This window comes from Hypanus sabinus, chromosome X1, assembly GCF_030144855.1.
Source record: "Hypanus sabinus isolate sHypSab1 chromosome X1, sHypSab1.hap1, whole genome shotgun sequence".
Classification (NCBI taxonomy): domain Eukaryota; kingdom Metazoa; phylum Chordata; class Chondrichthyes; order Myliobatiformes; family Dasyatidae; genus Hypanus; species Hypanus sabinus.
In genome coordinates, this window is record NC_082738.1 from 69,401,540 (window position 1) to 69,414,604 (window position 13,065).

A 13,065-nucleotide genomic window follows, 5' to 3' on the forward strand; every position below is an offset into this window, starting at 1 on the left:
GGGTCAGGGTCACAGATCACTGGCTGGGACAGGTTGGAGATGCAGGAAACATCTCGGACACTCATCTAATGGCTGTCAGCTGCAAGATAGGTAAGCAGCCACTAGAATTATAACGTGCAGAAGCCACGTGGTTTATCATTAATGGCAGATGGGCCTACCGTCAGTTAAATAGGAAATGTGCCGACATCTATCAGCTAGCCTACATTTAAAGAATTAACTGGTTTACTACCCAAAGCACCACTATTAAAATTAAGTTTATAAATAGCTCACCTAGAAAAGCTCAGGCTTGTGTAGTGTCTGAAGTGCAGTGATGAACAGCCCCCTGATAGCGAGGCATGTGCTGGCTGCATGACTCACGGTACAGAAACAGCAGGAAGTATTGGCTCAGAACACTCAGCGAGCATATAACTAATTTACAAACCAGACTGTGTGGATGGAGTTGCTGCATTCAGAGGCTGTCCAACTTGAGGCCTGAGACAGGAAGAGGCAGTCTACAGTGTGGTGGTCAGTACCCTGACCAACTGTGCACATGGTGTTTCTCTTACACCACACTTCACACTCTCACATTCCCCAACCCCATTATAATTTCACTGGCTGAAGTGCCAGCACTGCATTCTAATGTTCTATGTTCCAACCCAATTCGTCCATGTCAGTGCTAACCTTAGAGTTTAATAGTATTTGTAAAGTGTACCATTACAAAAGTTCCATTTTCAAGATTTCAGAAAGTTCCTAATCTAATGCCTGGTTGGCAGGGTGGAGATGTGTCTCTACCAAAGGAGGTGTAAGGTGCTCCTTCCCTCCGCTAGCCTGCAGGTCACCCTTGGGCAAGGTGTTGTACCTGCATAACCCCCCCACCCCCGATCAGGGACACAGAAGCCTTGGGAGCAGGTGGTGGATAGTCGTATGGGCAGATGGTACATATCATGTCCAGGTTTTGCGACCACTGACACCAGGCAGACAATCTCTGAAGTGTATTGATAATGGCTGGGGTCACCCATCTTGTAAAGACACTGCCCAGAGGGCAGCAATGGCAAACCACTTTTTTTGCCAAGAACCATCAAAGATCATAATCACCCATGACATGGCACAAAACAAATCTAATACCATTCTCTTCTCACTTCCAACACCCTCTAATATCATAGCCAGAATAATTCCTATTGCAGCATACAGCCAAAGACTGTGTATGTAATTTAGTAAATTTACTTTGACTTTCATTTTTGCTTCTCCTAAAGGAGTTAATTCCACTCTCTCAGGATTTGAGAAACCAATTGGGATTCACATGTTCTCTGAGGTCACTCTAACCTGTGGGTTAGAGTGTTCCATTAAAGCCCTTGATTAGGTCAAGACCCATCCTATTTAGCTTTCCCTGAGAGAAAGCCCTCTCCTCCCCCTCCCATACTTCAAAGTGGCCACTGAGGCCATGTTTGGGGTCTCCTGCTGCTGCTGCCACTTCAAGGTTCATTGCATTGTGTTCAGAGATGCTCTTCTGCACATCACTATTGTGATGTGCAGTTACTTTTGTCTTTTTTGGCCCCAGAGGTTTGATGAGACTACAGGTCATGGGTTAAGGGTGAAAGGTGAAATGTTTAAGGGGAATATGGGGGGGCATCTTCACTCAGGTTGGAAGTGTGTGGAACAAGCTGCCAGTGCATATGGTATGTGGGTTTGATTTAAACATTTAAGAGTAATTTGCATAGGTACATGGATGAGAGTGAGAAGGAGGGCTATGGTCTGAGTGCAGGTCGATGGGACAAGGCAGTATAATGGTTTGGCACAGGCTAGACGGGTTGAAGGATCTGTTTCTGAGCTGTAGTGTTCTATGACTCTTTCCTGTCAATTTGAACCAGTCTGGCCATTCTCCTCTGACCTCTCTGATTAACAAGGTGTTTTTGCACACAGAACTGATGCTCACAGGATTGTTTTTTTGTGTTTCACACCATTCTCTGTAAACTCTAGATACTATTGTGTGAGAAAGATCCCAGATCAGCAGTTCCTGAGATACTCAAACCACCCCATCTGGCACCAACAATCATTCCACGGTGAAAGTCACTTAGATCACATTTCGTCCCCATTCTGATGTCTGACCTGAACCTCTCGACCATGTCGACATGCTTTTATGCACTGACTTGCTGCCACGTGATTGGCTGATTAGATATTTGCACTAACAAGTGTACCCAATAAAGTGGCCAATGAATGCAGCCATCAATAGTGATATCATTGAGGTGCCCACTTCACTGCCAAATAAATTACTGTGAAACACACAAAATACACCAGCAGCACGAGAACCCACAGCAAATGGCAAGTGATGTTGTAGATTCAGTCACTTCCATCACAGGCACTAGCCTTGATGACATTGTCAAAAGGCGGCACCTCAGGAAGGCAGCATCCATCATTAAGGATTCTCGCTGTGGTAGTGCAGGAACCTGAAGACCCACACTCAACAGCTTCTTCCCATTCCCTATCAGATTTCTGCACAGTCCATGAACACTATTTGACTATTTCGCTTTAGCACTCGTTTCTTTTAAATCAAAGATCAATTTTTTTGTAACTTGAAGTAATTTTATTATGCATTAAACTGTATTGCTCACACAAAACAAGAAACCTCACGATTCAGTGCACCACAGATTGCTAGCAGTCGTTGGATTGCTCAAAGTGAGATTTGTGAAAAAAAATGTGGGAGGTGTCATTTGGGATATTCTACAACATATCAGTGATAATAACCCGATTCTGATCTTCCTGCTATTTGGGAATGATCATGGTCATGATCACACACACACACATATATATGTATATACACACATATACATATATATATATATATATATATATATATATATATATACACACACACACACACACACACATATATACATATACACATACATATATATACACACACAAAAAAAGTTTTATATTGTATAGCACCTTGCACCAGAGTCAAGATGCAAGAGGGGTTGCTGACTGAGGGAACAATATTGGCCAGAGAAATGGGGATAATTAACCCTTCTGTTCTTCCTTGCAATAAACATCATGACAACTTTTACATCCACTTGTACACAGTTCTGTGCTAAGGATCAAAGATCAACTGTATTCACCATATATATCGACAATACTGTGCAAAAGTCTTAGGCACCCGAGATATTTTATATGGTTTCAGGTGTATGGACTCCACGGAGCCCTGATCTCAATATCATTAAGACTGTCTGGGATTACCTGGAAAGACAAAAGCAAGCGAGACAAAGTCTGCAGAACTGTGGCAAGTTCTCCAAGATGCTTGGAACAACCAACTGATTTTCTTATAAAACTGCACGATAGTGTACTAAGAGAACTGATGCAGTTTTAAAGGCAAGAGTGCTCACATCAAATATTGATCTAATTTAGTTTTTTATTGTTTACTGGTCTTTATAGCAAATTTTCTGATATTTAAAAATTTCATTTTGAAAGCATCTTCACTTTATAGAATATTTTTAAACATATGTCCAAGACTTTTGCACAGTACTGTACAGAAGGAATATGCTGTGTGTTGGCAAAAACAAGCAAAAAAAATTATAAAGAATAAAAATTATATTTTAAAAGTTAGCAGTTAAAGAAAAGAAATGGATTAAAATATGAATACCAGCATGAATTTACAATGTTAACAGCATTATAAAAAAGTTTACAGTGCAGTTCAGTGATGGGGATAATGGGGGAGGGAGGGGTTGATCAGATCAACTGCCTGGGGAAGAAACTTTTGAGATGGCATGAAGTTTAACACACACACCCTAAAAACATACAATTGCAGCATTAACTGCCTTTCAGATAGTATTTCATTAGGTGTTTAGGATTTTATAATGCAGAGGCTGTGAAGGATGCTACTGAAATGCAATGGTTGTTGCATTCCCCTAACAGCTGCTCACATTGCAATCCTTGGCTAGTCTTACAAGGGATGTTAAAGGACATTTACCCTTCCTGCTACCCTTAAATCTTTCAAAGGACAAACAGAAGCAGAGATCACTACGTCCCCGAGTTGTGTAGATAATGGAACAAAAATAAAGTGCCCAAGTTAAGCAGCCCCAATCTATTCACGTGGAGCCAGCAGGACAGGAAACAATTTCCTTCACAGTATTTGTAATTCAGTGTCCATTCTTCTTCAATCCATCAATCTTGATTCTGATCAGCTAGCTGCCTGGTTGCACTTTAAAGGCAGCAGATTACTGACAGATGTCAGGCAATCACACTTTTTTTTTAATATATACATACACAACACATCTAGTCGCAGAATCGCCAGTCTCATCATCTCTTCCCATATCCCTAAAAAACTTCCTAAAATCCCTGCATTAATCCCAGTTTCCACTTTGATGTTTGCCCCATTGATCCATCCATTTCTATACCAATGAGGCTGAATCCTCTCCTGCTATTGCTGGCTGGTCTGATTCAAAGACAGGCCGCTGACAGGAGATAGAACCATCAGCCACAGGCCAAATTTTGCCTGAAAGATGGCCGTGTGAGCAGGAGCCACGAGGGCCTATGAGACAGCAAGCTTGGAGTTCAGGGTCCTGTCATAAGCAAGTCCAGGGGTCAACACTGAGTTTATAGTTCAAAGGTTGATTAGAAATTCTTAAGAGGAAGCCCAATTGGCAAAGCCTGGAGGCTGTAAACCTTGGGAACTATAGGTGCATAGGTGGGAGCTGAGGCTTGATTTCCTTTTTTTAAATTCTTTGTAGTGTTCTGTTTTGTTATGATGTGATGTTCTGTTGAGCACAGTGGGCACGCTATGTTGTCACAGGAATGTGTGGTAACACTTGCAGGCCACCCTCAGCACATCCTTCGGTCTTGGTTGTTAAATCAAATAAAGCATTTCACTGTATGTTTCGATGTACAGTATATAGCTAGGGTGCCTCAGACATTTGCACAGTACTGTGGTTTTATGCACTGCCACAAAAAACAAATTTCATGACATATGTGAGTGATGATAAACCTGACTCTGATATGGGTCTCTATTGTGGACTGAGAGTGGGAAGGGGGCAAGGAGAGGGGAATCATGATTGGGAAAAGGGGAAGGGAAAAGGGGAAGGGAGCAGGAAGCACCAGAGAGATTCTGTAATGATCAATAAACCGATTGCTTGGAATCAAATGACCTCGCCTGGTGTCTCAGGGCTGGGTGTGTCTGCATCTGCACCACCCCACCCCTGGCAGACCTTAGAAAGGCTGGTCCTGGCTCACCTCCAACCCCTGGTCTGATTAGCCCTCGATCTCCTGCAGTTTGCCTCCCAGGAGCACATTGGAGTTGACGTTGCTGTTACCTACCTGCTGAACAGAGCCTCCTCTCATTTGGATAACCAGGGCAGCATGTGAGGATAATGTTTTTTTAATTTCTCAAGTGCCTTCAATACCATACAGCCCTCATTGCGGAGGGAAAAGTTCCGTTCAATGCAGATTAGCACTTCCATTGTATCCTGGATAATGGGCTACCTGACTGGCAGGCCACAGTCTGTCTGGCTTCAGAGCTGTGTGTCAGACACGGCCATGAGCCGCACTGGGGCCCCACAGGGGACTGAGCTGGCTCCCTTCCTGTGCACCCCCTATACCTCGGACTTCAGGTACAACTCTGAGTCATGTCATCTGCAGAAATTCCCTGATGACTCAACAGTAGCTGAGTGTGTGACGGGAGGTGGATACAGGGCCCTGGGGGAGGACTTTGTCAAACGGTGTGAGCTGAATCATCCGCAGCTCAGCATCAGTAAGACAGAGGAGACGGTGATGGACTTTAGGAAGACTGCTCCGTTACTATCGACGGTGAGGACGTGGATGTGGTGAGGACCTACAGGTACCTGGGGGGGGGGGGGGGGGGGGGGCACCTGGATGACAGACTCGAGTGGAGCCCCAACACAGAGGCCGTGTACAAGAAGGGCCAGAGTCGCCTCTACTTCCCAAGGAGACTGAGGTCCTTTGGAGTGTGCAGGCCTCTCCTTCACACGTTCTACCAGGATTGTCACCAGGACAATCTTCTATGGGGTGGTGTGCTGGGGCAATGGTATCAGCACAGGTGATACCAACAGGCTCAATAAACTGATTAGAGAGGCTGGCTCTGTTACAGGAGTCAAACTGGACACACTGGAGGCTGTGGTAGAACAAAGGACCCTCCGGAAAACCCTGGCAATTCTGGACAATGTATCTCACCCTCTGCATGCCACCTTGGCTAAACAGAGGAGCACTTTTAGAAACAGACTAAGACAACTGCACTGTTCCAAAGAGCACTATACAAGGTCATTTTTACCCTCGGCCATTAGGCTCTGTAATGAGTCAACTTATAGCCGGAGAAGTGATAGCTCCCTCCTGTTAGACTGGTAATTTATTTTTAAAAATTCTTTCTACTTCTCTTCTAATATTTATATCTGAGCACTTGTAATGCTATTGTGAAACTTAATTCCTTTGGGATCAATAAAGTATCCATCTTTCTCTGTCACCTGTCCCACGCCACTCCCGTGACGCTCCACCCTCACCATTCCCAACATCCTTTGCTCCCGGCAGATTTACAAACTCACTCTCCATTCTACATCGACACAGTATTGTGCAAATGTCTTAAGCAAAAAAAGATCCCTGAGATTATGATTTAAAGATTAGCTTTATTTGTCAAATGCACATCAAAACAGTGACATCAGCATTTTGCCTCAACAACCATTACAGTCTCAGAATATGCTGGGAGCAGCCCACAAGTGTCGCCATGCTTCTGGTGCTAACGTCACATGCCAACTAACCCCTGCATCTCTGGAATGTGGAGGGAACCTGAGCACCCAGAGGAAACACACACAATCGTAGGAAAAATTTCTATTAGGAATAGATTGATTAGAATAGTTCAGATTAGTTTATGTGGTAAATACATCTGAATGCAAATCCAAAGGACATTCTCACCCTCACACAAACCCAGAACCAAGACACAGGATTAGCATAACACCATAAGACATAGGAGCAGAATTCCAGAAAGGAATAGACTGTAAATCAATTCAAAAATGCAAGAATCACAAGCAGATGAGGGCCCCTTAATTGACCACAAGTCATAGGAACAGAATTAGGCCATCAAGTCTGCTCCACCATACTATCACAGCTGATTTATTTTTCCTCTGAAAAACATTCTCCTGCTGTAATCTTTGACACCCTTACTAATCACGAACCTAGCAACAACTTCTTTCTTAAATATACCCAGTGACTTGGCCTCCACAGATGTCCATGACAACAAATTCCACAGATTCACCACTGTGGCTTAAGAAATGCCTCCTCAGCTCTGTTCTAAAGGGACGTCCTTCTACTGAGGCTGTGCCCTCAATTCCGGGACTCACTCACCATCGAAAACATCCTCTCCATATCCACTCTAGCTAGGCCTTTCAATATTCAATAGGTTTCAATGAGATCCCCCCTCATTCTCTAAACTCCAGTGAGTACAGACCCACAGCCATCAATGCTCCTTACAAGATAATCCTCCTTTTCCTGGGATCACACTTGTGAACCTCCTCTGAACCCTCTCCAATGCCAGCACATCCTTTCTCAGGCAAGGAGATCAAAACTGCCCCTAATACTCCATGTCAGGTTTGACCAATGCCTTCTAAAGCCTCAGCATTACATCCTTGCCTTTCTATTCTAGTCCTCTCAAAATGAATGCTAACGTTACATTTGCCTTCCTTACAGCTGACTTAACCTGCACAGGGACATTTCAGCTCTGCAGAGATTACACTGATCATTCAGCCCTGTTGACCTATGATTGCATTTGCGCTCTGCACAAACCTCCTCCACCCAAGTAACACATCCTTCCACTTCTTTCTCCCTTGGGTGCTTAGACAACTTTGTGTCATGTACACTGACATTATCTGCTGCATCTTCTCCCAGGGGAACAAAATTCCACATTCTAACCACTTTCTCAGTAAATAGGCTCTTTCCAAATTCAGTACTGGATTTGGTGCCCATCTCAGGTCATATCTATTTCTAACTCTGGATATCTTATTAGTGCAGCACTCTTTACAGTGACAGTGCCAGCTGTAGGATTGGGGTTGCTTTGTTTGTGTCAAATTAAATCAGCGAGGATTGTGCTGGGCAGCCCACAAATGTTACTGTGCTTCCATTTCTCCCTAACCCTACGTCTTTGATATGTGGGAGGAACCCATGCTACTGTGCTGTGGGCAGTCACAGCAGATCAGTCAGCCCTGTCAATGGTGACCACAGCTTCCAATCACCTCCCGAAAGCAGTGTGTAATCAGCAACGGCTCAGGTTCGATGTGCACATTCCAATAGTCAATTGATAGAAACTGGTAGCTCACTCCTAAGTGTAATTACACATCTGACATCCACTGACAGAGAAAGGATTTCTCATTACATTTAACAAAAATCTTTCCAGACCAGGATTAGTCTGTAGAACTCCAATCACAGCAAGAGGAAGGGTACAGGAAAGTTCATTAAGTATAAAGGTCCCATGAGACATCCAAACTACAACAGAACATAGAACATTACAACACAGTACAGGCCCTTCAGCCAGTGATGCTGTGCCAACTCTTTAACCTAACCTAGAGATCAATCTAACCCCTCCCTCCTGCTATTTTTCTATCATCCATGTACTTAGAGTTTCTTAAATGCTCCTAATGTATCTGTGTCTACCATCCCCCCTGCCAAGGCAATCCACGCACTCACCACTCCGTAAAAGAAAGTCTACTCTGACTTTGCCCCTATTCTTTAGTCCAATCACCTCAAAAATTACGACCCCCTTGTATTAGCCATTTCCATCCAGGAAAAAGTCTCTGGCTATCCATTATATCTAGGACTTATCAAGTCACCTCTCATCCTTCTTCGCTCCAAAGAGAAAAGCCCTAGCTTACTCACCCTATCCTCACAAGACATGCTCTCTCAACCTGGCAGGATCCAGGTAAATCTTTGCACCCTCTTTAAAGCTTCCACATCCTTTGTATAATGACAGCAAAAAAATTATCAATATTCCAAGAGTGCTTCACCAGCAGCAATCCTTAGCAAGAAACCGAAAGGGGGAAGAGAGCTGGACAAGGAAATTCTTGTTTATGGCTGAGTCAGGAAACCGAATAACAATACATCAACAATCTGCTGAAAGAACGTAGCAGCTTGAGTAGTGTCTGTCGAGAAATTGTTGTTTTGTCAGGACCCTTTCAAGGTTCCGATTCAAAGCGTGAACAATTCTTTTTCTCCCACAGATGTTGCCTGACCTGTTGAGTTCTTCCAGCAGATTGTGTTGCTCCAGATTCCAGTGTCTGTAGTCTTGTGGGTCTCTCTAATAGCACAGATTCAAAGTACGCTCATTATCAAAGTATGTATGCAGTATACAAACCTGAGATTCACCTTCTTGCAGACAGCCACGAAACAAAATCACCATGGAACCCGTTCAAAGAAAACATCAAACACCCAACGCACAGGGGGAAAAAAAAATCACACAAATGGCAAAAAATGAGCGAACAACACACTGCATATTGCTGCAGGATCCCTTATTCCAACTGACATCAGCTAATACTGTGGAGCATGAATATCAACTGCAGTCAGTGACTACCACCCTTATACACAGAAGTGAAAGAGACCGACTTGCATTTATATATTTGTAGATTAAGTAATCATCACATGAGAAATTATTCACTCTTTTAAAACTCTTCTTCTTGTGATCCAATTATAAGGAGCTAACTTAGATTATCTCAGTTTTTTTTTCTTAGCTTAACAAATATTTAATTCAAAATAAATCTTGGGCTGATAGAGTTGAGGGAGAGTACACAGTCAGGTATTTTCTCACAAGAGCTTGGCTCCAATTTTTTTGAGAAGATTCAAAGTATGTATATTAAAGTATGGCTGCACTACACAACACTGAGATTCTTCTTCTACAGACAGCCACAAAGCAAAGAAAAACCACAGAAAAACATCAAAACCCCAAAACACAAAAAATAAATCGTGCAAACAGTAAAAAAAAGCAAATAAAACACACAATATCCCTTCCCATTAAAACAAACTCCATCCATTTCCCTGTAGCTTTCTTTGTACTTTTAAACTCCCCCCAAAATGGTCTTGACTTGGGTTGTTTGAAATACCCTAGCTTGCCAACAACTGATTCTTAGCACTACATTCAAATCAGAAGCTAATTTAACATTTGTTTTATCTATCTATGGGGGGAAATAAATAGCATTTTAGGGCAAGGTCATAAGACATGGGAGCAAATTTAGGCCATTCAGCCCATTGAGTTTGTTCCACCATGACCAGTTTATTTTCCCTCTCAATCCCAAATTTTTCTGTCTTCTCCCTGTAATCTTTGATGCCATTACTAGTCAAAAACCTATCAACCTCTGCTTTAAATACACCCAATGACTTGGCCTCCACAGCCACCTGTGGCAATGAATTCCACAGATTCACCACCCTCTGGCTAAATAAATTCCTCTTTAATTCTGTGCTCAAGGGACATCCCTCTATTCCGAGGAGGGGCGCTCGGGTCCTAGACTCCCCCATTTTAGGAAACATCCTCTGCATATCCATTCTATCTAGATCTGCTGAGTTCCTCCAGCTATTTTTGTGCATTGCTCAAGATTTCTAGCATCTGCAGGATCGTCTCATTTCTTCTGTGTGATAATTAATGACTAATATGTTTTTTAAAAAAGCAATATTTCAGGCTAACCCATTGTGCAATGGGTACAAGTCACTGAACATTTCACACAAACAGCACAGGTGAAATTTACTGTCTGCCTACCTTTTAACTTCCCAATTTACATAGAAACCTCCTACCTCCAAACCACAGAAAACCAGCGTTTGATGGAAAACCCCCTAATACAGAGATACTGCATGATCTCAAAATACTGAACATACACTCAGTGACCACTTTATTAGGTAGCAGAGTGGAACCCGGTGTGGCTTTCTGCTGCTGTAGCCCATCCACTTCAAGCTTCGACATGTTGTGCACAGCACTGCTGAGTTACTACCGTCTTCCTGTCAGCCTAAACCAGTCTGGGCATCATCCTCTGACCCCTCTCATTAACAAAGCCTTTTCACTCAGAGAACTGCTGCTCACTGGATGCTTTTTCATTGTTTTTCGCACCATTCTCTGTAAACTCTAGAAACTGTTGTGTCAAAATCCCAGGAGATCAGCAGTTTCTGAGATAATCAAACCAGCCCATCTGGCACCATGCCGCAGGCGAAGTCACTTCGATCACATTTCTTCCCCATTCTGATGTTTGGTCTGAACAACAACTGAACTTCTTGACCATGTCTGCGTGTTTTTATGCCACATGAGTTGCTGCCAAGTGATTGGCTGGTTAGATATTTGCATTAATGAGGTGTATAGGTGTACCTAATGCAGTGGCCACTGAGTGTGGTTAAGCATTTCAGGTAAGCACTGAGGAACATCAGTATGGATGAAAGTGCCATTTGTTCTCCTCTGGAGAAAATAAAAAGTCCTGCCACACAATCTGGATAGCAGAGGGGTTCTCCAAAGCACTGGGTGACATTTACAGCCAACATCTTAAGCAGATTATTTAGTCATTGTCAATTGTGGAACATGACTAAGCACAAACTGAATACACGCTGACCACACACCCAGAACCCATGGGTTAAGCAGTGCACTGGAATGCCCCAAGTTGCTCAAAAGGCATCCTGAAAATCAAGTTCTTTCTACATTTACTTGGTTTCAGAATTTCTCCTGCAGATTTTAATCAATGGTAATAAAGCTCTCGTTCTAGTATATTACAGCAGTGTACAGGTCCTTCAGCCCACAATGTTGTGCCGACCTTTTAATCTCCTCTAAGATTAATCCAACCCTCACCTCTTACATTGCCCTGCATTTTTCTATCATCCACGTGCCTATCTAAGTTTCTTTAATGTACAGTAGCATGCAAAAGTTTGGGCACCCCGGTCGAAATTTCTGTTACTGTGAATAGTTGAGTAGAAGATTAACTGATTTCCAAAACTCATAAATTTAAAGATGAAACATTCTTTTCAACATTTTAAGCAAGATTAGTGTATTATTTTTGTTTTATACAATTTTAGAGTGAAAAAAATGAAAGGAGCACCATGCAGAAGTTCGGGCACCCCAAGAGATTTGAGCTCTCAGATAACTTTTACCAAGATCTCAGACCTTGTTAGGGCCATGGCTTGTTCACAGTCATCCTTAGGAAAGGCCAGGTGATGCAAATTTCAAAGCTTTATAAATACCCTGACTCCTCAAACCTTATCCCAACAATCAGCAGCCATGGGCTCCTCTAAGCAGCTGCCTAGCACTCTGAAAATTAAAATGAATGACGCCCACAAAGCAGGAGAAGGCTCTAAGAAGATAGCAAAGCATTATCAGGTAGCTGTTTCCTCAGTTCGTAATGTAATTAAGAAATGGCAGTTAACAGGAACGGTGGAGGTCAAGTTGAGGTCTGGAAGACCAAGAAAACTTTCTGAGAGAACTGCTCGTAGGATTACTAGAGAGGCAAATCAAAACCCCCATTTGACTGCAGAAGACCTTCAGGAAGATTTAGCAGACTCTCGAATGGTGGTGCACTGTTCCACTGTGTAGCGACACCTGCACAAATATGACCTTCATGGAAGAGTCATCAGAAGAAAACCTTTCCTGCATCTACACCACAAAATTCAGCATCAGAAATTTACAAATGAACACCTAAACAAGCTTGATGTTTTTTTGAAACAAGTCCTGTGTGTGGACTGAAGTTAAAATAGAACTTCTTGGCCGCGATGAGCAAAGCTATGTTTGGAGAAAAAAGGGTGCAGAATTTCATGAAAAGAACACCTCTCCAACTGTTAAGCACGGGGGTGGATCGATCATGCTTTGGGCTTGTGTTGCAGACAGTGGCACGGGGAACATTCCACTGGTAGAGGGAAGAATGAATTCAATTAAATACCAGCAAATTCTGGAAGCAAGCATCACACCATCTGTAAAAAAGCTGAAGATGAAAAGAGGATGGCTTCTACAACAGGATATTGATACTAAACACACCTCAAAATCCACAATGGACGACCTCAAGGGGCGCAAGCTGAAGGTTTTGCCATGGCCCTGACAGTCCCCCCCCCCCCCAACCTAAACATCATCGAAAATCTGTGGATAGA

At 43.0% G+C, this 13,065-nt stretch overlaps 1 protein-coding gene across 2 annotated transcripts in view; it reads right to left on the reverse strand.

Moving 5' to 3' along the window:
- The window catches only part of socs7 (suppressor of cytokine signaling 7), a 190,445-nt gene that overhangs the window by 148,897 nt on the left and 28,483 nt on the right, over positions 1-13,065 (reverse strand). The gene's annotated exons all lie outside the window — the stretch shown is intronic.